The following is a 21,053-nucleotide window of genomic DNA, read 5'->3' as shown; positions in this document are numbered from 1 at the left end:
TTTGATTGATTTGTGTTTATTGAATGTCAAAATGTCCCTTAAAACCAAAAAATAAATAAATTAATATAAATTTGGGTTGATATCATTACTAGGACCATTTGAGTTGGGTACACATACATATGCGTGTACCCCTCAGATCTCTTACTTGAAATAATCATTAAAAACCATTTAAGCAATTACAAACACAGGCTACAGCAGGCAATTGCTGAAAACATTATGCCCACAAAAAATAGGGACGTCAAATACCACCAAAATACCCATTATAAAAGCTTATATCAACCAAAAACAAATGACAATTTATAATATATGTACAGGGTGATTACAATTAAAGGCACCCGTACTCTGTGAGGAGTTTTTTTAAAAAACTGTTTGTATGTGTGAATACAGACAAATTTTCAGGATATCTTAATCAGACCATGGGAGCGAAATTTATGAAATAATAAAAAAAATAGTTCAGGGGAAAACTGGCGCTTTTTCAATGCATTTTATATTTTCGCATGGTCCATACAGCGTATATAGCACACACACACACAAGTTTCAATAGAAAACGTCAACCAGAATGGGCGCTATATAGGTCTGAGTAGGTTCGATATACTGATACTAATCCGACCTAAGTACCGCCCGTTCTGAAATACGTATTCCATTGAAACTTGGTATATACGCTATATCAACCATGCAAAAAATGTAAAAGCGCCCCATTTTGCACCTGGTGGTCGAAAATTGAACTATTTTTTTTATTATTTCATAAATCTCACATGGTCTCATTAAGATATCCCAAAAATTTGGCTGTATTCTCACACAAGCAGTGTTTGATTTAAAAAAAACTACTCAGAGTACGACAGATTTAATTATAATCACTCTTTATTATAACACTGTATTGTACACTGCCCATAAAAAAGATTGCGGTTGTCTTATCTAAGTATGGAGAGCTTCTCGATTTATCCCACTATGTCTATTCTACTTCTATTTAAACGTGTCAATCATGGTAGAATTCATGACCCCCGGAGGTAAGCTATACCATTTATTACAACCCCATTAATGAAAAACTCCTTGCGACACCACAACCTAGAGTTGACACTTACCAAACGATACTGGTGTCGAAGCAGTTAATTGACGGTGTATTAATTACTCATGGTCCATTCTATCCATCCCGTTGAAAATTTTAAACACTTCAATCATATCTCCCGACACCCCTACGTTCCTTCAATGTAAACATATTCAAGAAATCAAGTATTTTTTCATAGCTCAAACCATGTGTGCCAACAAGAGTACGCGTATCTCTTCCGTACACTCCATTCAACCAAGTCCATATCCCTCTGTAGGTATGGTTTCCAAAACATTACAGCATACGCCAGTCCAGGACGAACTAAGCTTCGGAAAAGCGGAAGAATGACTTTAGGAGAATGCGAAGAGACCTTTTCTGAAAATGAGACCAATCATTCTATTCGCTTTTTTGACCACCGCTGAACAATGTTCGGAAAACCTAAGGCTAAGAACATAGTGCGGCGGTGACAAGAGAAAAGATCGGAGTAGCGAAATCAAACATATGGATTCCAATGCGCCTGCGTATAGTGGCGTACACGGCGCAGCAGGGTGGGAACTCCGGGACAAACGGTGAAAGCAACGTATTCAAAGTATTTTGATTTCGCTGCCTTGCTCGCTTGTGTGTGGTTTCAAGATGGCCGTCGAACAACTTGTATCCGCTGTAAAAAACCGTCGAGGGAAAAAACATCACCAGAATCGCTGATGTTTAGGTCTCGACGTACTTCGAAATGGTGTGGTGACGATCAAATGCAAATAGCAAGTAATGGATAATTTTCATGAATTTCCCATTCAACTTTTTTCATGCGCACGCGTTTAGCCAAACCGAAAATTACTTGTATTTTGAGTTTTACGCCAATTTAGTGGGGAAATGTATCTGAATTGAAAAATCAATCATGCATGTGTAGCGATACTATTGTATAGCAACCAATAGTCCAGCAGATGGCGTTAGTCATCCATGATTGTCGCTGTGAATGCTGCGAGTGTATACTTATATATGTATATGTGTAATACGAACAGAGAGAGTCGAGACTTCGAAATGTCGGGATGTGTTTGTACTCGACTGCGATGTAAATAGTAAAGTTTAACCCATAGTAATTTTAATAGTTACAAATTTATATAATAAAGTATTTTAAATCAACATGTTTAGTTCGTGGATTTAGTTCTTACTAGTTCTGAGGATCTAGTTGAACATGTTTCGGTGGGGGAAGAGTTTTCTTCCAGTGATCATCGTATCGTCAGATTTCACTGTAACTTTTCCTCTGGTAAGGTTGATAACAAAAGACTGGTTCCTTGTTTTCGGAGAACTAACTTTGATGTTTTGAGAGGAAGGTCAGCGGAAGTTTTCAAAGACCGGTTGGAATCAGTAGGGGTGGTAAGTCAATGGGAAGAATTTAGTACGAAGCTGTCCTCTGTTTTGCACGACGTCATACCCTTTGTTCGAAAAAAGCGTGTTTGTACATCGCACCCTCTATGGTTCACGGATAGCGTGCGGAACCTTTACCTTGAAAAGAAAAGAGCATTCAGAGAGTATAAAAGTGGAAGAGGTGACCTATCATTGTTTACTGATAAAAGAAGGCTGTTGAAGAAAGCGATAAGGGATAGTAAAAAGGAAGTTGAATCTAGGTTGGCAGATAACATTGGCTCTGACCCAAAATCATTTTTTCGATACGTCAATAATGGATGTAAGGGGACAGTTGGCCCCCTCTCGATAGGAGGCTCTAGGGTAGAGAGCAATGTAGGCATGTGTAGTGCTTTCAATGACTTTTTCGCGTCGGTTTTTAATGGAAATAATGATATTCAATATACGTGTGTTGCATGGGGTAATAAAACCCTCAACGATATTCAAGTAGAAGACGTGGAGGTCCTAAATCTTCTAAGAAATGTATGTGCAAGCAAAGCACCAGGACCAGATGATATCTATCCCAGGGTCCTGAGGGAATGTGCTAATGAATTGTTGGGGCCAGTCGCACAGATATACAGGAGTAGTGTTGCTGAGGGTATCGTCCCGAGAGATTGGAAACTGGCTAACGTTGTTCCGATATTTAAGAAGGGTAGTAGAGAGGTGGTGTCTAATTATCGTCCTGTGAGTTTGACGAGCTCCCTCTCGAAAATTTTGGAAATTATCATCAAAAGGCAGTTTGTGAAGTGGATAGACGAGAATAATGTATTGTCGGATAATCAGCATGGGTTCAGGAAGGGGAAGTCATGTGTAACTAACCTCCTTTGCTTCTATGATTACGTGACTAAGGCTTTGGGTAAGAGCAAAAATGTCGACGTTGTTTACCTTGATTTCCAGAAGGCATTCGATCGGGTCCAACATGGCAAACTCTTGAAGCGTTTACACGAGATTGGAATAGGGGGCAACTTGCTGAATTGGATAGAATCGTGGTTAAGAGATAGGTCACAACGAGTTATGGTGAACGGGGAATTCTCTGGTTGGACAGACGTCACAAGTGGAGTTCCTCAGGGAAGTGTCCTTGGCCCCATACTTTTTTCACTTTTTATCGACAAACTCGATCAGGGTATCGATGGAATTACTAGCAAATTCGCAGATGATGTGAAGCTAATGGGGGTAATCGGGAATGAAAGCGATAGGGAGTTGCTCCAGACCAACTTAAACAAGATTGCAGCATGGGCAAATGAATGGGGCATGACGTTTAGCGTAGATAAGTGCATGGTCGCTCATTTTGGTTCGAACAACCCATGGTTATCTTACGAGTTGAATGGTGTCACTATCCCGGATGCAACTAGAGTCACCGATTTGGGAATTCTCATTGACGAGCGACTTAAGTTTTCTGAACATTGTTCAGCGGTTGTCAAAAAAGCGAATAGAATGCTTGGTCTCATTTTCAAAAAGGTCTCTTCGCGTTCTCCTAAAGTCATTCTTCCGCTTTTTCGAGGCTTAGTTCGTCCTGGACTGGAGTATGCTGTAAGGTTTTGGAGACCATACCTACAGAGGGACATAGACTTGGTTGAAGGGGTGCAGAGAAGAGCTACACGTGTCCTTATTGGCACACAGGGCTTGAGTTATGAAGAGAGACTTCATTTTTTGAATATGTTTACATTGGATGAACGCAGGTGTCGAGGAGATATGATCGAAGTGTTCAAAATTTTCAATGGGATGGACCATGAACTTTTAGTACACCGCCAATCAACTGCTTTTGCAAGGGGACACCAGTATCGATTGGTGAGGGACAATGCAAGACTATGGTGTCGCAGGGAATTTTTCTCTAATAGGGTTGTTAATAAATGGAATTTTTACCCAGAGGTAGTAAATTGTAACACAATTGACACGTTCAAAAAGAAATACGATAAACATGTTGGGTAAATCGAGAAGCTATCCATTCTTAGAATAAGACAACCATAAGTATTCTTTATGGGCATTGTATAATATTTTATCATGTGTATATATTGTTTATAATTTGTGTTAATTGCATTTTTAATGGGGTTGCTGTATTTTTGAAACATATGACATCCATATTTTATGGGCATCTTTTTATCAGCCACCTCGTTGGGCATTTTGCCTGGTGTGGCGTTGTATTTGTATTGTATTTGTATTTGTATTGTATTTGTATTTGTATGTACAATATAGTGAATTCTTACACTATACATGTTTGTTTCTTGGCAAGTTTTATTTGTTTATTAATTTTTTCTGTGTACCGTCAATATTTCCATACTGCCATAAGCGTCCCGAAGGTGTGCTATGATGGATTTTTGTGTGTCAATAATTACGTTTCTTGTTGTGTAAAAAAAATAAAATAAACAAATATTCATACAAATGAAAAAGCTATTCGAATGTGGAAAAGCGATTTCCCACCTCCAAATTTACACGGGGGGGGGGACGTTGATAAATTTGGAATTTTTCCTATTTTTTACTCATAAATTTAGTGGAAAATATAATTGATTTATCTTGACGTGCTCGCTTCAGGTACGCGGGAAGAGATGTAGGGAAGAAAGCGACCAAAACATAAATGGAATATTTCGATATAGTTATCCTAAAAAATAGTAATATTCACTGCACCACACACACACACATATACACATTCTTTATAAATTGATATCTGAGCAATGGTTCTTATAATTATAAAATTTCTTGCAAATTATAATGATGTGGAGCATTCATTAATTAAAAAAAACCAAGCCGATTGTGAATTTCTGAGCGATACACTCTGATACATCAAACTCCCCCACTATGTGTGCCACGTGTCTTGCTCTTGGCTATATTCTCATCTCACTTCTTCCTTTTATTCTGTTGCTTTGCTCGCCACTTCACTATGTTCTTAGCCTCAGCCCACTGGTCAATGATAATTCCCAAATCGGTGACCCTAGATGCATCCGGGATAGTGACACTTCACAACTCGTAAGTGAAACGTGGATTGTTCGAACCGGAAAGAGTAACCATGCACTTGTTAACGCTGAACGTCATGCTCTATTCATATGTCGATGCTGCAATTCTGTTTATGTTAGTCTGGAGCAACTCCTTATCGCTTTAATTCCGGACTACCCCCATTAACTTCATTACGTCATCTCGTCTGCGAATTTATTAACAATCCCGTCGATACCCTGATCGAGTTTATCGAAAACAAGTGGAAAAAAGGAATGAGACCAAAGACACTTCCTTGAGGGACTCCACTTGTGACGCCTGTCCAATTTTCCTGTTCAACGTAACCCGTTGTGACCGTCGTCTTAATCATGATTCTATCAAATTCAGCAAGTTGCCCCCAATCCCAATCTCACGTGATTGCTTCAAGAGTTTACCATGTTGGGCCAGCACCTTCTAGAGATAGAAGGCCTCTGCACTGTTTGCCATAAACGTCATTAAGACTACCTAGCAAGTTTGCCACATTTTGAAACACAGCATCCTATTTCGTTTCTTCTTATTTTGGCGTAGAATCTTCCTGATTGGCTCACAAATACCGCATAGGAATTGTATGTGGGTCATAGAAATCGCCGATTCTGAGCCCCATTATTTCTTTCCCTCACAACGATGATACTGGCACGAGCAGGGAATTTTTCCCCTGAATATTCTGAGGGAAAATGGACTACTCACTGACGTCACAAGCAGACTGTGGAGGCCTTCTATCTCTAGGAGGTGCTGGTTGGACACGATCGAATGTCTTCTGGAAACCAAGACAAACACCATCGATGTTTTTGTCATTTCCCAAAGCTTTAGTCACGTGATCATAGAAGCAAAGAAGGTTAGTTGCACGTGGCTTCCCCTTCCTCAACCCATGCTGATTATACACCAATACACTATTTTCGTCTAGCCATTTCACGAATTTCTTTTTGATAATAATTTCCAAAATTTTCGAGAGGGAGCTTGTCAAACTCTCTGAACGACAATTGGACACAGCCTCTCTACTACCCTTTTTAAATATCGGAGCAACATTAGCAACCTCCCAATCCCTTGGGATGATACTCTCAGCAACACAACTCTTGTAAATCTGTGCGACTGAACCCAACAATTCATTAGCACATTCTTTAAGGACCCTGGGATAGATATCATCTGGTCCTCATGCTCTGCTTGCATATGCATTTCTTAGAAATTTTAGTACTTGCAGTTCTTCTACCTGAATATCCCCCCCCCCCATTACATTTTAATCAGTATTTTCGATATCATCTTCCCTATTACAAACCGACGCGAAGAAGTCATTGAAAGCACTACACATGCCTGCATTGCTCTGTACCCTAGATCCTCTCTGGAGAGGGAACCAACTGTCCCCTTACATTCACTGTTGACGTAGCTGAAAAATGATTTTGGGTCAGAGCCAATGATATTTACCAACCTTGATTCAACTTCCATTTTACTATCCCTTATTGCAGTTTCCCAAAGTTTTTTTTCCATGGCCCTTCATCAGCAATTTTTTTCCTCTCATAGCTCCCAACTCAAGCGAACCCATAGGATCCTGTATTAAATCCGTAGCTTCTATCGCCCCCTGGACCATTCCACTTCCCATTGTCCACTTTGGGAAACACTGCCTTATTGCTTTCTTCAACCTCCTTTTTTCAGCAAATTATGGCAGGTCACCTCCTCCACTTTTGTATTATCTGAATATTGTCAATGCGAATACAAATACAAGGCCACAACAGGAAAAACGCCAACGTGGTGGCTGAGAAAAAGTTCCCGATATTACACTATAAAAGCTTTTTGATGAAGATGTTTTATGAAATAAATTTGACAAAGAAATAGGATAGTGTAATGGTCAACTTTTGTAAAATACTTTCTTTGTCATAATTTCTTTTATCAAAGTCAAGTTTTTTATCCTGTTCTTGAGTATACGTCAAGTATTACGTCATCATCGATGGGGGGGGGGGGTGGTTTCCGATTTGCTGACTTTTGATGACAAGGGGGGAGGGGGTTTTGTATAATGCTTACGTCATCAACCACCCTTTATGAAAATATGAGTTAGGATTCAGAGGGCAGAGCTGATGACGAAATTTTGCTGACAAGGAGGGGAGGGAGTCAAAAATGGCTAGAAATTTGCTTACGTAATACTTGAACGGCCCCTCTGCAGTTTCAATTACTGAAGACACTTGATTGGTTAAAATTTATTTGTTAGTGTAAAAGTGATACACACCAGTGGTTATGCATAATCACAGTCGTCTCAATAAAGAAATTTTGATTAAATTTCACTACGTTTATCACTTTTATCGGCGATTATGCATAATTCCCGAATAAAGCTGGAAAGTCTGATAAATGTGGGAAAATGTATGACCTTTCTCTTCTCTTCATCAAACCAGTTATTTATTTTACCCGTACATGATACGTGCACTACGAATATTTTGCGATAAAAATTAACTTGAAATAAGTGAGAAGATAAAAAAAACCAGCATCACATTTGAACTCAACGCCCTGAACCATCATTTTGTAGAGTTAATAAGTAATTAATTAACGATTTATCATTTTTGTCAACACGAGCTTGGGATAAAACATAATCTTAGTTGAATGTGACAAAAATTCTCGGTTTATGACCAAAAAAAGTTAGGATATTAGAGTTTGCCTGATTTTACTGTCCGCTATCGAGAGTGTGCACTAACGGGGAGTGAAATACGTTGAAGCTCTCTTTTCCGCGGGACTGGGATCAGTAAAGTGTCCGTTAGGGGAGGTTCCACTGTATGTTCACTTTTTCATCTTCTGAAATGTGTTAGTGAACCAACCAGTCATCATATACATAAAAGTTCGGTCGAGAATGGGAAGAGCGGTCAATGCGATTTTAAAAAAAAGACCAGCAGTTGTAGCTGAAACATAGCATAAGGCCCGTGTTGCACATGGTTTTTAGTAGCACTTTCGTGCTACTAATTTAAGTTTTTTATTTATTTAACAGTAATTGATTTTACTGGTTTTATGTGAGTTTATGGAAATAATTATCATTCAAAGTTGCCGGCAATTTCATACAATACATAAAGAAAAGAAACTAATGTTTAAGAATTTTACTTGTCAATCAACACCATGGTTCCCACATCCTGCAGCAGAGGCCCAAGGCTCTAGGAACTTTGGCATTGCCCATGCTAGATTTTTCACGGGCCCCTGTACAGTGAATTTATAGTGTGCAAGAGAAAAAAATAGAGAGTTGTTTCGGCCACCGGGCTGAAGCCCTATCAGCCCGATCCTTGTGTGGGACGTGATCAACATGCTTTTTCACAATTTTTCAATAGGTAGAGATTTTGATGCTGTTGAAAACAGTGCGGATTTCTGCTTTTACCGATCACAACAATCGTTTATCATCGTCATCATCTACTAATATTGATCCAAACGTAGCAGAAAAAGTAAGTATTCCATTATTTAAAGAGCATAACTCTATGAAGTCTTCACAGGAATACATTAGAAAGACGGATTTTTTTGAATAACACTCAATTTTACTGTTAGAATACTTATATTTGTTACAAACAGGTATGTAATAACAGAGATAAAAATATATGGAAGTGTGAATGGCGAAAAATTGGGGATTAAAAGATCCAGATGTTGTATTCACGGTGTATGTTATATCCAAGGTATATTATAAATGTACTTGACTGTATTTCGAAGTGTTTGAGACCAGAGCCATCATAACAGCACGGAGGGGCCTCCCCGCTAAGTGACTTAGCTGAAAGTTCCTGCCTGCAAATTCATACACTTATTCTCAAAAATCTTAGTACCAAATTTAATCATCGCGACGCCATCGGGTGGGCCAATGCGTTAACACCGTCCTGTCCAGTGCAGTGTTATACATGTACCTGACACCATACTGCATCATGATCACCCGGTTCGAGTAAAGCCACCTTACGAGTCTGACACAACCTAAGTCACCTACTATGGAAAAGAATAATAAGAGCCCAGCCCCAGGCGGTGTATGATTGATCCCAGAAGAGTATTTACGCATAAGAATGAGAAATGACGTAAGTAATGCTATACTGTAAAGGAATTAGCAAAGTTAAATAATCGTATCGTTCGAGGAATAATGGTATGAAAGGATGGACTTTGAAATTATGTATTTCAAAGCCATACCAGCCAGGTGTTATCCAGGTGTTAGGAGTTAGAGTCCCAAAGAATATGGATCATGAAAGAAACCTATAAATTTGGCGCGTAGCACGTAAGGAATACAGAATCGAAGAAGTAGTATAAAAAGTAGCGATAAGCAGATCTATAAATATGGGGACTGAAATGAATCGCATAAAGGGTGCAGGACACTATGAAAGAAATCGGTATAAGTTGTATAAGAAGAATATGGTAATAAAATTCAGCGGCCGCGCTCATATTTCAATGATATTTGCAGCTGGTCAGAATTTTGTATACAGGTAAAAGCGTGAGAAAGTCCAGGGTTAGAGCAGATGGTATTAGGTGAAAGGAGATTTGTGAATTCCGGGAATAGTTCCCACAGGAACGTCAACCGAACCAAAGGGATAGCAGTAGCCAATGAAACGCATGTCCATAGGAAAATGTTATCCAATAATGTAAAGTGAAGAGAAGTTCGGAAAAGAAAATTTAGGAAAGAAAATCGGAATTAGCGAATGAAATGAAGTTGATGGAATATAGGTAGGAGTAGGCGGATAGCCAAAGAAAAATATATATATGAAGTTTGAGGGACACAGAGAGAGAGACTCAAGGAGAGATAGACAGAGACTGAGTGAGTGAGATAGAGAGAGGTTGTGGAAGTCCACAAGATAAGCGTGAAATGGGCACCATTGAAAGAGTGAAGTTGATCTTCACCGGATTTGGGGTAAGTCACACTTCCGACTTTACGAACCATTTATCACTCTCCATGTAAATTGAAATTATGTAATGCACTATTCTAGCTTCTATTTGTAAATCGTATATTTAATGCCCTTATTTATAGTAGCCTAATAATTAAAGATTAATTAACTGTTTTATCTTTGTTTCCTTGGACTTGTCATTTACACGGGCCTGTGGTTATTGACTTAGAATCACAGCGCAATGAATATCTATGGAGCACAAAAATTCGTAAGATTATGAATAAAATTCGATCACGGCATTTTGGGTTGTTTACATTAGTGGGATGATTAGAATCAATGTTGCAGTAGGGTCACACTCGATATACAATAAAAACATGAGCTCGCTAACAATGGTGCCTCAGACCAGTACCGTGTCAATGTGAGTCCAAGGTTGCATTAATATATTACGTAATTTCATATTAATATTCAATAACTTTTCGTAAGCGGTATATTACAATGCCTAATCACGGTGGTAGTAGTGTGGTGCATTCATCGGGTGAAGCACCCCAAGTAAAGGTTAACACAATCACTGGCTATTTAGGGCTAATCGCAAATTTTTCCGGTTCAGAACCGTCGTTTTCGGCCGAATATTTCATTGAATCCCTAGAGGATACCGCAAAATTAGCAGACTGGCAGGATAATGAAAAATTAATTGTCCTGAAATCAAAATTGAAAGGACGCGCTGCCGAATTTGTTGCCACCAGTCCGGAACTGAGATCGGAAACAAATTATGAACGTTTCAAAACTGAATTTTTGAAGTTTTTCCACAACGAATTTCCCTTAACATATCATTTGCAAAATTTCACGGGTTGTAAACAGAAGGCAAATGAGAACGTCAAAGAATTCGCTTCACGAATCAAGAATGCGGCTTTCGGTTTCCTTGAAGGGGCAAATTTTTCTAGCCCGGAAGTGGAGCGTCTCGCCGACCGCACAAAATTATCCCAATTTCTAGCGGGACTTAATCCCCGAATTCAAAAAAGTGTGTTAAACCAGGATCCCCAAGATCTAGCAACGGCGATTAAAATCGCCACGTTAATAGAAAATAATGAAGGTCTTTGCCGTTCATTCGGGACCGTTAATGTAGCCTCGAGTCAACAGCCGCAGTCAAATTTCGATTTCGCATCTTTGCAATCAATGATGGCCGAAATTATGAATGAGTCGGTACAACAGCGTACTAAACTTGAGGAACTCTCCAAGGAGATGAGAGAGGTAAAAGGGTCTCACAATAGGAGCAGCTTCGTTCCCATTCATAATCAACAATCCCACACTCGTAACTTTTCCCAACGATATACAATAAAAACATGAGCTCGCTAACAGTAACTAGATATTCGGCATTCGAGAAAAATATGCATTCTAGACTCGTTCCTCACAAGTTCGGGCCCCAGGTGAAACATGAATTTTTGGGCCTCCCCCCCCCCCCCCCCGCTTAACGTTCTTGAGAAATTTTTAAGGAGTATTATAATGTGTTAATTTTTTTGCATAAATGTTTCGGCGAATTTTCAGTCTAGGTCTTTCTTGAATCGGACAACAGGACCCTCTTAAAAATATAATGGGGATCCGGGCAGAGTGATTTTTCTGAGGCTCCTACGTCACTAGAAATGCGCGCGCGCCTACTTATTTAATAATAACGTGATCTTCACGTATTCCCAAAGGATAAGCATGATACGTCCAGGGAATTTGTTAGTGTTAGTGGACACATGAATGCCTGAACCGGGATTCGAACCCAGGCCTGCAGAGTCAGAGGCTAGATCCCTAAACACTCGAGTGAAAGACGGCTTAATTTCGAAAATTTCCACCAGAACTTATTTTCATTTAGACCTCGGGCCGTGCCCGGGTGGGCCCATTCGTTAAGACTGCATTGTAGGATACGTGCACATGTATAGTGCTTGCAGCTAGAGAATACAGCTGTTTATTACACGATCTTATTAATAATTAACTACGTTGAACTAATATTTCCATTATTATTGTTATTCCGTGTATTTTTCTCCACAACTACTACCAACAACACAGAAGATAATTATCCGAATAATTCAGAGGAAAATGCCGGAAAAACCCGGAATCCGGACATTTTCTCTTCGGTTCGCAACGCTTCGTTGGCTAGGATGAACGGCCATATTGAATATTTCATCAAGACCGAGAAGAGATTTATATTACGCACACATACACACACACTTACACACTATGGTCTTCTCTTTTTGGGTCTCTGTACTTCCGGGAAATCATTTACCAGAGGCAAGAAACCGTTTAGTTTCAGTTGTGAGCCATGATGATTGATTGGATTTTTTTTGTTATGAGTTTATCGGTAGAAAAACTCACTCGGCTTGAATCAGCATTAAAGCTGGAGAAAACCACGAAATATCAACATCAGTGTTATGTGTTCACTGTTATCGACCGCAGCACAGTGACCCCAACAGACACGCCAAGTCAGTCGACGCGATTCCTAAACGGTGTGCCGCGAGATAGTTTAAGAATTGAATGTATTTTTTGGGATGTGATTCGCTACCAAGTTTTGACGGTAATTTAGGGGTGTTATTGCAGAACCTCTTAAGATGGGACAATGGTCTTAATACGGGTGCTGCACTGCATTTAAAATGTCGAGGGATACAGGGCAACATGAAGTTTGATAATCCGTGCAATCATGTATATTGTATATTTATATACAAACTAAGCATAAAATCAGCGATTATGAAAAACATTCATAAATTTATCAATTGAAAAACTTAAAAACGAACCAAGTAGTTACCAGATACTACAAGAGTTATTGTATATTATACAGTGTGTCCTGTAAGTCCTCATTTGGACTTTATATCGCCAACCGTTCATCGTAGAGAATTTAAAACATGCTTATATAATGTGTTCAAAAATCACCCTGCACTAGTTTTAAGAGTGAAATTACGCTGTGCCAAAGTAAAAAAAAAAATCTATATTTCTGTACGTTTCCCCCCATCTTGTAATTTTCAATCAGAAAGTTGTTGCCCTGTTTCTCCTGAGTCCAACAAAAAAATTCATGTTTCCAAGGGCAATATTCACTGAGATATTTGAATTCAAAATCTGTGAAAAAAGGAAGTAACAGCACAATGAGTTTGTCCAACAAATATTGCCCTTACAAACATGGATTTGTTTTGTTTCAACTTTCAAATATGAATACAAGGCCAAAAAGTCCAACGAGGTGGCTGAGAAAAAGATGCCTATAACAAATATGGATGCCATATATTTAAAAAATACCGCAACCCAATTAAAAATGCAATTACAAAGAATATACATTTAAGGAAACAATTATTTTCCGGATATTATGCTGAGGTGAGCTCGGAAAGAAAAGTCATCACGTCTCCGCCGGGACTCGAACCCAAGCCCTCTTGCATACCGGGCAAGCATGCTACCATCTACACCACTGGAGACACATGACTCTGCCTTCCTAATTTCACGCACTGTGTCGTGAGGCGCTGAAGTATACATTTATACATACATGATGAGATATTATACAATGCCCATAAAGAATACTTATGGTTGTGTTATTCTAAGTATGGATAGAGCTTCTCGAGTTACCCTAACATGTTTGTCGTATTTCTTTTCAAACGTGCCAATTGTGTTAGAATTTGCAACCCCCGGGGGGTTAGCTATTCCATTTATTAGCAACCCTAGTCCTTTGCGTGGATCGAAGGTCGGCCCGTGGTCTTGGTGGCTAGCGGGGCTTTTTCTTTTTTTCAGCGTGGCCCAGCCGCAAGGTAGCCTGCTTATATCCCCCAAGGGACAGAGCGGGGGCCATGTTTGGTGTTTGCATAACTCAAGCCCAGTGTGCCAACAAGGGCAAGCGTAGCTTTTCTCTGCACTCCATTCAACCAAGTCTATGTCCCTCCGTATGTATGGTCTCCAAAACCTTACAGCATACTCCAGTCCAGGACGAATTAAGCCTCAGAAAAGCGGAAGAGTGACATTAGGAAAACGCGAAGAGCCCTTTTTGAAAATGAAACCGAGCATTCTATTTGCTTTTTTGACCACCCCCGAAAAATGTTCAGAAAATCTAAGCCGCTCGTCAATGAGAATAGGTGACCCTTGTTGCATCCGGAATAGTGACCTACCATTCAACTTGTACAATTCAATTAGAAAGCAATAATTTTTTAACTGAAAGTTGGAAGACACAGAAGGACCGTAGAAAAATTAAGATTTCTTATTTTGTGACACACTGTAATTTCACTCTTAAATCTGGTACAGGGTGATTTTTGAACACATTTTGAGAATTGTTTAAATTCTAACCATTCAACTAACTGTTGATGGTAAAGGGCGAATTAGGACTTAAAGAACACCCTGTATAAGTATGGAAACAGACATTTTATACATGCCTTGTATCAATATTTATTCATATCAGAAATTTTGGAGAGGTGGACCAAATGAAAATCAAAACATGTAATAATCTATGAAATGTACAGAAAATATAAAATATGGTCCCCCTCCTGCAAGGAGCATGGATGTGCAATGTCCTTGCAAAAAAAAAAGAACGTGGGGGAAATTATGTTTGAATGTTTTCTCCACCCATTTTACTGTATGGAAGTTATTTTCCTGAAATGTTTTGTTGCATGTTTCAATAGGGATACCTATTCACTTAGGTATTAAAATAAGGTATCCAACCAGCTGATAAAAAAAGTTAAAATTTTCACATTCGTACTTCTAGCATGAGGAGGACGATATGATATTCGATTTGTTATTCCATTTTAGTAACAACACTCTGTGATTACGTATGTGTACCATGGAGCAATTTTTATTATAATTATGTTTGCGCTTCACTGCCCTATCCCAGTGATTTTCAACTGGTGTTTGTCGTGGAGTTTGAATAAGTGTATCACATGGAATTAGAAATTGTATTGTCTATATAAATATCATACGGGATGTTTCACCAAAAGTATGCGAAAGGGGAATATAAACTTTAGTTTTGATTCTTAAATCCAAGTAAATGCGAAACAATATCAGCAAGAAGAAAGAAGTTTAGCTGTGATTATAGCATCACCCACGTAAAAAACTGATTGGAGGAGGTGGGGGAAATAGGAGCTAAAAGGTTTTTTTTTAGTTTTTGTAATCGAAACGTCAACAAAAAAAAACTGCGTCTTTTTTCTATTGTCCTAGTTCTAAAATGAATTCATGACGTAATAATTAAATGAAAACTCGTTAAAATATTAGTGATTGAAATTGCTCCTTTATCTACCACTTTTTATTTGCTAACACAACACTGTTCATGACACAAAAAAGACGCGAAAATGGTGAAAGTCAAAAATTTCAATCACCAACGCATCGACAAATTTTCTTTACGTGTTAAGGTGGAAATTTCTTTTGATGCAATAACGAAAGGTAGAAATTTTGTGACTTGACAGGTTTTGAATGGGACTCCAAAAAATCGTTTAAGTTTCTGTGTGAACTACCGAAGAAAATCTTCTTTCTCTTCGTTGATCCTTTTGCACATTTTAACTAGATTTTGAAATGAGTCGTGGAAGTTAGAGCTGCCGTATGAAATGAATGAATGAGAACAATTTATTGGCGGAAGTTTGGTTAGTTTCTCTTCTTGGTTAGTTGGTTTTCTCTATAACTTTTCTTCGGGTAAAGCTTATAGCGGCAGAATGGTTCCTTGTTTTCGAAGAACCGACTTTTATCGTTTGAGAGAGGTTTTAGCGGGAGTTTTAAAAGACCAGTTGAAATCAGTTGGTGTGGTACGTTAATGCGAGGAATTTAGGGCCAATCTATTCCCTGTTTTGCATGTCGTTATATCCTTTGTTCGGGAACACGCGTTTGTTTGTCGCATCCCTTCTGACTCACGGAAAAACGTAATCTTTATCTTGAAAAGAGAAAGGCATTCAGAAAATACAAAAGTGGAACAGGTGACCTGTCAACATTTACTGAAAAAAAGGGCATTGAAGAAGGTGGTTAGTGAAGGTAAAAAGGAACTTGAGTCTAGGTTGGATAACATTTTCGCTGGTACAAAATCCCTTTTCAAGTATGTCAACAATGAATGTAAAGTTGTTCCCCAATGGAAATATCTAGGGTAGAGAGCAATGTAGGCACTGCTTTCAATGACTTTTCGCGCTGGTTTTTAATAGGGAAGATGGTATCCAAATTACGGTTGTGTCGGAGGGGGGGGGGGTTAAAGCCCTCAATAAAATTCAGGTGGAAGATGTGGAAGACCTAAAACTTCTGAAAAATGGATATTGAAGCGCAGCAACAGGACAGATTATATTTATCCTAGGGTCCTTAGGGGATAAGCAAATGAATTATTGGGGACATTTGCGCAGATTTAAAGAAAAAGTGTTGCTGAGGGTATTGTGCTACGGGGATTGGAAGATTGTTAATGTTGTTCCGATATTTAAAAAGGGTAGTAGAGAAGCCGTCCAGTTATCGTCCAGTAAGTTTGACGAGCTCCCTCTCGAATATTTTGGAAATTATTATCAAAAGGCAATTGGTGAAGTGCATAGACGAGAATAGTATATTGTCGGACAATCAGCATGTGTTCAGGAAGGGGAAGTCATGTGTAACCAACCTCCTTTGCTTCTATGATCACGTGACTATGGCTTTAGGAAATGGCGAAAACATTGATGTTGTTTATCTTGATCTCCAAAACGTATTCGATCGGGTTCGACATGGTAAACTCTTGAAACGTTTACAAGAGATTGCGGTTGGAGGCAATTTGTTGAATTTGGTAGAGTCGTGGTTGAGAGATAGGTCACAACGGGTTAGGGTGAACGCGCAATTTTCTGAGTGGTTGGACATGTTTCAAAATTGAAGTTCTTCAAAGAAGTGTTCTTGGGCCCGTAGTTTTCTCTTTTATTGATAAATTCGATCAAGATATCGATGGGATTGTTAGCAAATTCGGAGATGACGTGAAGCTAAGGGGTGGGGGGCAGTCAGAAATCAAAGCGATAGGGGGTTCCTGCAGACCAACTTAAACAGGATTGCAGCATGGGCAAATGAATGGAGCGTGACGTTTAGCGTTAACAAGTGTATCGTTTCTCTTACGAGTTAATTGGTGTCACTATCACGAATGCAACTAGCGTCACCGATTTGGGAATTCTCATTGACGAGCGGTTTAGGTTTTCTGAACATTGTTCAGTGATGGTAAAACAAAGTGAATAGAATACTCGGTTTCATTCTCAAAAAGATCTCTTCGGGTTTTCCTAAAGTCATTCTTCAGCTCTTCCGAGGTTTAGCTCGTCCTGCAGTGGAGTATGCCATGAGGTTTTTGAGACCATACCTACAAAAGTACATAGACTTGGTTGAACTGGTGCAAAGAAAACTACGCGTGCTCTTGTTGGCACACAAGACTTAAGTTATGAAGAAAGACTTGATTTCTTGAATATGTTTTCATTGGAGGAACGCACGTGTCGGGCGAGATGATCGAAGTGTTTAAAATTTTCAGCGGGATGGATTGGACGGACCACGAGTAATTCATACACCGCAAATCAACTGCTCCGACATCGGGACACCAATATCGTCTAGGAAGGGATAATTTCAGATTATTGTGCGCAGAGAGAATTTTTCTCTAATAGGATTCTGAATAAAAAATACCTTCTTCCCCTCATTCAGTCCTGAATTCTACCAGAATTGCCACGTTCAAAAATAAATACGATATATATAATGGGATGAATGGGAATGCTATCCATACTTAGATAAGACATGAGATATAAAAACGAATAAGATAGACTACAAGCCGGTCCCGGCTGATTCTCGTGGAGAATAGTAATAATGAACCTTATAAATTAAGCTTATAACGCGTTAATTTTCGCTTCGCTTTATTCAGAGATTTCTAGAACTAGAGCTCATCACATTGAGGGAATGTTCGTCTGTTGTTTTTTATTGATATCTTACTATAAAGAAAAATATTTATTGCATGCTCTCCAAGCTATGACTTGCGCTTATTTGTATGACTCGTAAACGGGACACTCTCTGCTCAAGAGTTTCACCATTTTACTTTAACTTCATAAAAATGTCACGTTTTTTAATTAGGTTTGTTTCAAATCACGATCATTACTAAAATTGGAGATAATCTATATATACATAAAATAACATGTCCTGACTGACTTATTGATTCATCATCGTCAAGACGAAACCACTGAAGTTATGAATATGAAATTTGGTCAGTAGTTTTATTTCATGACATAAAAGCCCCGTTTACATGTGCAATAAAATATTCCGGGAAGTTACCCGTAACAGGGATTTTTGGTACAACCCGTTTACATGACGTTTAGTTTATGTCGGTATTTCCCCCTCTTCCTTCCGGAAGTCGTCACTGATTACGTGGGTTGAACGGAAGTGATTGGTTCAAGATGGCTAACGAAAGAGCTTACGGTAGTTCTCGTGGCACAAAGGATTATTGTCACCCACCATTAATCGGCAACAAAGATGGGACTCTTTTGACGGATCTTCATCCCTCCTGTTTTCCCCCATGAGGAAAAAAAGTTGCCATGCAGGTAATAATCACCAAAGCGACTCCCCAATCTTATACATTTAAACGGGGCTGAAGACTCACTAAGTAGGGTTTTTTTCCAAAATTCGACCCCCAAGAGGGTCATGAGGTTGCTCATAGGTAATACAGGAAAATCATACCGAGCCGAAAAACCGCTCTCTCTCTGGAGCTATCTTTATTTATGAACTTTGGTCAGTATAGCCCCGTGTGTGTGATTGGAAGTCACATGTGCAAGATTGGGGGTCACTTTGGTGATAATTACCGGCATGAAAACTTTTTTCCCCTCGTAAGGAAAAAAAAGGTGGGAGAGAAGCTCATCACACACAAAAAAAAGCCCATCTTTCTTGGGGTGGATTGGTGGTCGACACCGACCTTCTGTCCCATAATCCTTTGCGCCGTGAAAACTACTGTAAACTCCTTCGCCAGCCATCTTCAATCAACCACTTCCGTTCAACCCACTTAACCAGTGACGACTTCCGGAAAGAAGAGGGGGATTACCGACATAAACTAAACATCATGTGAATGGTTTGTAGAGAAAATCCCCATTACCTGGAACTTCCCGGAATGTTTTGTTGCACATGTGAAAGCTGCTTAAAGGCTCACCAAGAGGGGTTTTTTTCGAAATTCGCCCCTAAAATGGTCACAAGGGGGCTCAAAGGTTATACGGGACAATAACTGCTGAGCCAAAATCGTAGAACCTTTAAATATGAAATTATGTCAGTAGTTTCATTTTTTAATGTTAAAACTCGCTAATGATGAATTTTTCTAAATTCATACTGTAAGGGGGATATAGTACATATAGAGAGAGGTTCAAAAGTTTTAATGGGGCAATCATCACTGAGCCCAAACCACTGGAAGCAATAAATATGAAATTCGGTCAATATTATATTTTATAATATAGAGACTCGCCAAGACGGGATTTCTGGAAATGCAACACCCAAGGGGGTCATGGGGGGGGGATTCAAATGTTATTGGAAGGAATCATCGCCAAGCAATTTTCAGATTACGAAATCCACGCGAGCGATGCCGCGGGTATAAATGCTAGTTTATATATAATTTAAGAACAATATCATAGTAAACATGATTGATTGAGTTTGATTAAAATTTATAAAAAATTATTTTTTGTTCATTCAAATGTCCATCTCACACATTTGACCGTTCCAACTGTTTCTTTCTTGTTTTTTGTGCAGAAATACTGTACATTTAATTCACTGCATACTTGCTGTAGCATTTATTTAGTAATTGACGATTTCACCGGCATTATATGCCGCAATAATTGGTGATTTCTCTCACTCACATTTAGTAATATTTTTGGCAATAATTGGTGATTTCCATTGACATATTCAGTAACAATTTTAGTGAGAATTGGCGATGCCCAGAAATTATGATCCCCATTCTGTTTATCATTCTAAGATATGTAAATCCTAATATGTATATTACCATGATGAAATAACATTATTTAGATTACAGCCAATTATGTTTTTCATACTTAGAAAGTCTTGAGAACGTTAACATTGGTTTTTAGCGACACCTCTGTTATAACGACAGATTTTTGCGGAATTTTCAATGCCGTATAATAACCATATATAAGTATTTGTATTTAACAACGTTAATACAAACATTTTGTAATCAATTCATTTGCGTTCGGGGGTGTGATTTCACTAGCAAATTTACGCGTGCCGTGAGATGCAAAAAAAACCCCAATTAAAATGCCTTCAATTTTGTAATTGTGTAACCAGATATAACGAATTCGCACGGGAACGTGAAAAAAATTCGCTTTATCCGCGATATTCGTTATAACTAGTACACGATAAACACTCGAGTTTAATGAGAGGAATCCACTGAAAACATCATCTCTGAACTTACAGTCCACAAAGATAAGACAGGTGGCGCTTTCGGAGAATTGAGAATTTGATTGAAATTAAAATTAAAATTGTTCACGTTCGTAGCGATTAACCATATTCACATAGGTTTGAATAAAATGTTAGAACCAGATACTACAAATCAGTGGTTCTCAAAGTGTGCGTCACAACTTCGAAGGGCATTTCCAACCTTCTCAGGGGCGAACTGTTGATACTGATATGTATTGGTTCAGTGGTTCTTTATTGGACTATTCTGGGAAGCCGTGGGGGTTAAACATTGGCTGAGATGCAAGAGAACCACGGCTGTGAGTAGTCCGTCGAACTGTTACAGGCATTTTAATGGTCCTGTGGTTTACAAAGACTGAGAAACTGACATGAACGAAACTGTGGTTATGTCGATCCCTTTTTATTCGAGTGGTGATTCTGGGAATGAACAGAACAAGCGCTATATTTAGCAAGATATCTCGCCCAGCTACAGATGGCGTTGACAGAAC

The 21,053-nt window shown here is 38.9% G+C and overlaps 1 protein-coding gene across 4 annotated transcripts in view; it reads right to left on the bottom strand.

The window, feature by feature from the left end:
* LOC149086305 (uncharacterized) overlaps nucleotides 1-21,053 on the bottom strand; it is a 190,067-nt gene that overhangs the window by 75,410 nt on the left and 93,604 nt on the right. The gene's annotated exons all lie outside the window — the stretch shown is intronic.

The sequence above is a fragment of the Pholcus phalangioides genome, unplaced genomic scaffold, assembly GCF_987345545.1.
Source record: "Pholcus phalangioides strain wild (caught in Gottingen) unplaced genomic scaffold, Ppha-v1.0 ptg000005l_1, whole genome shotgun sequence".
Lineage (NCBI taxonomy): Eukaryota > Metazoa > Arthropoda > Arachnida > Araneae > Pholcidae > Pholcus > Pholcus phalangioides.
The sequence above is the reverse complement of the archived record's forward strand: the minus strand, read 5'-3'. Positions and strand labels throughout refer to the sequence as shown.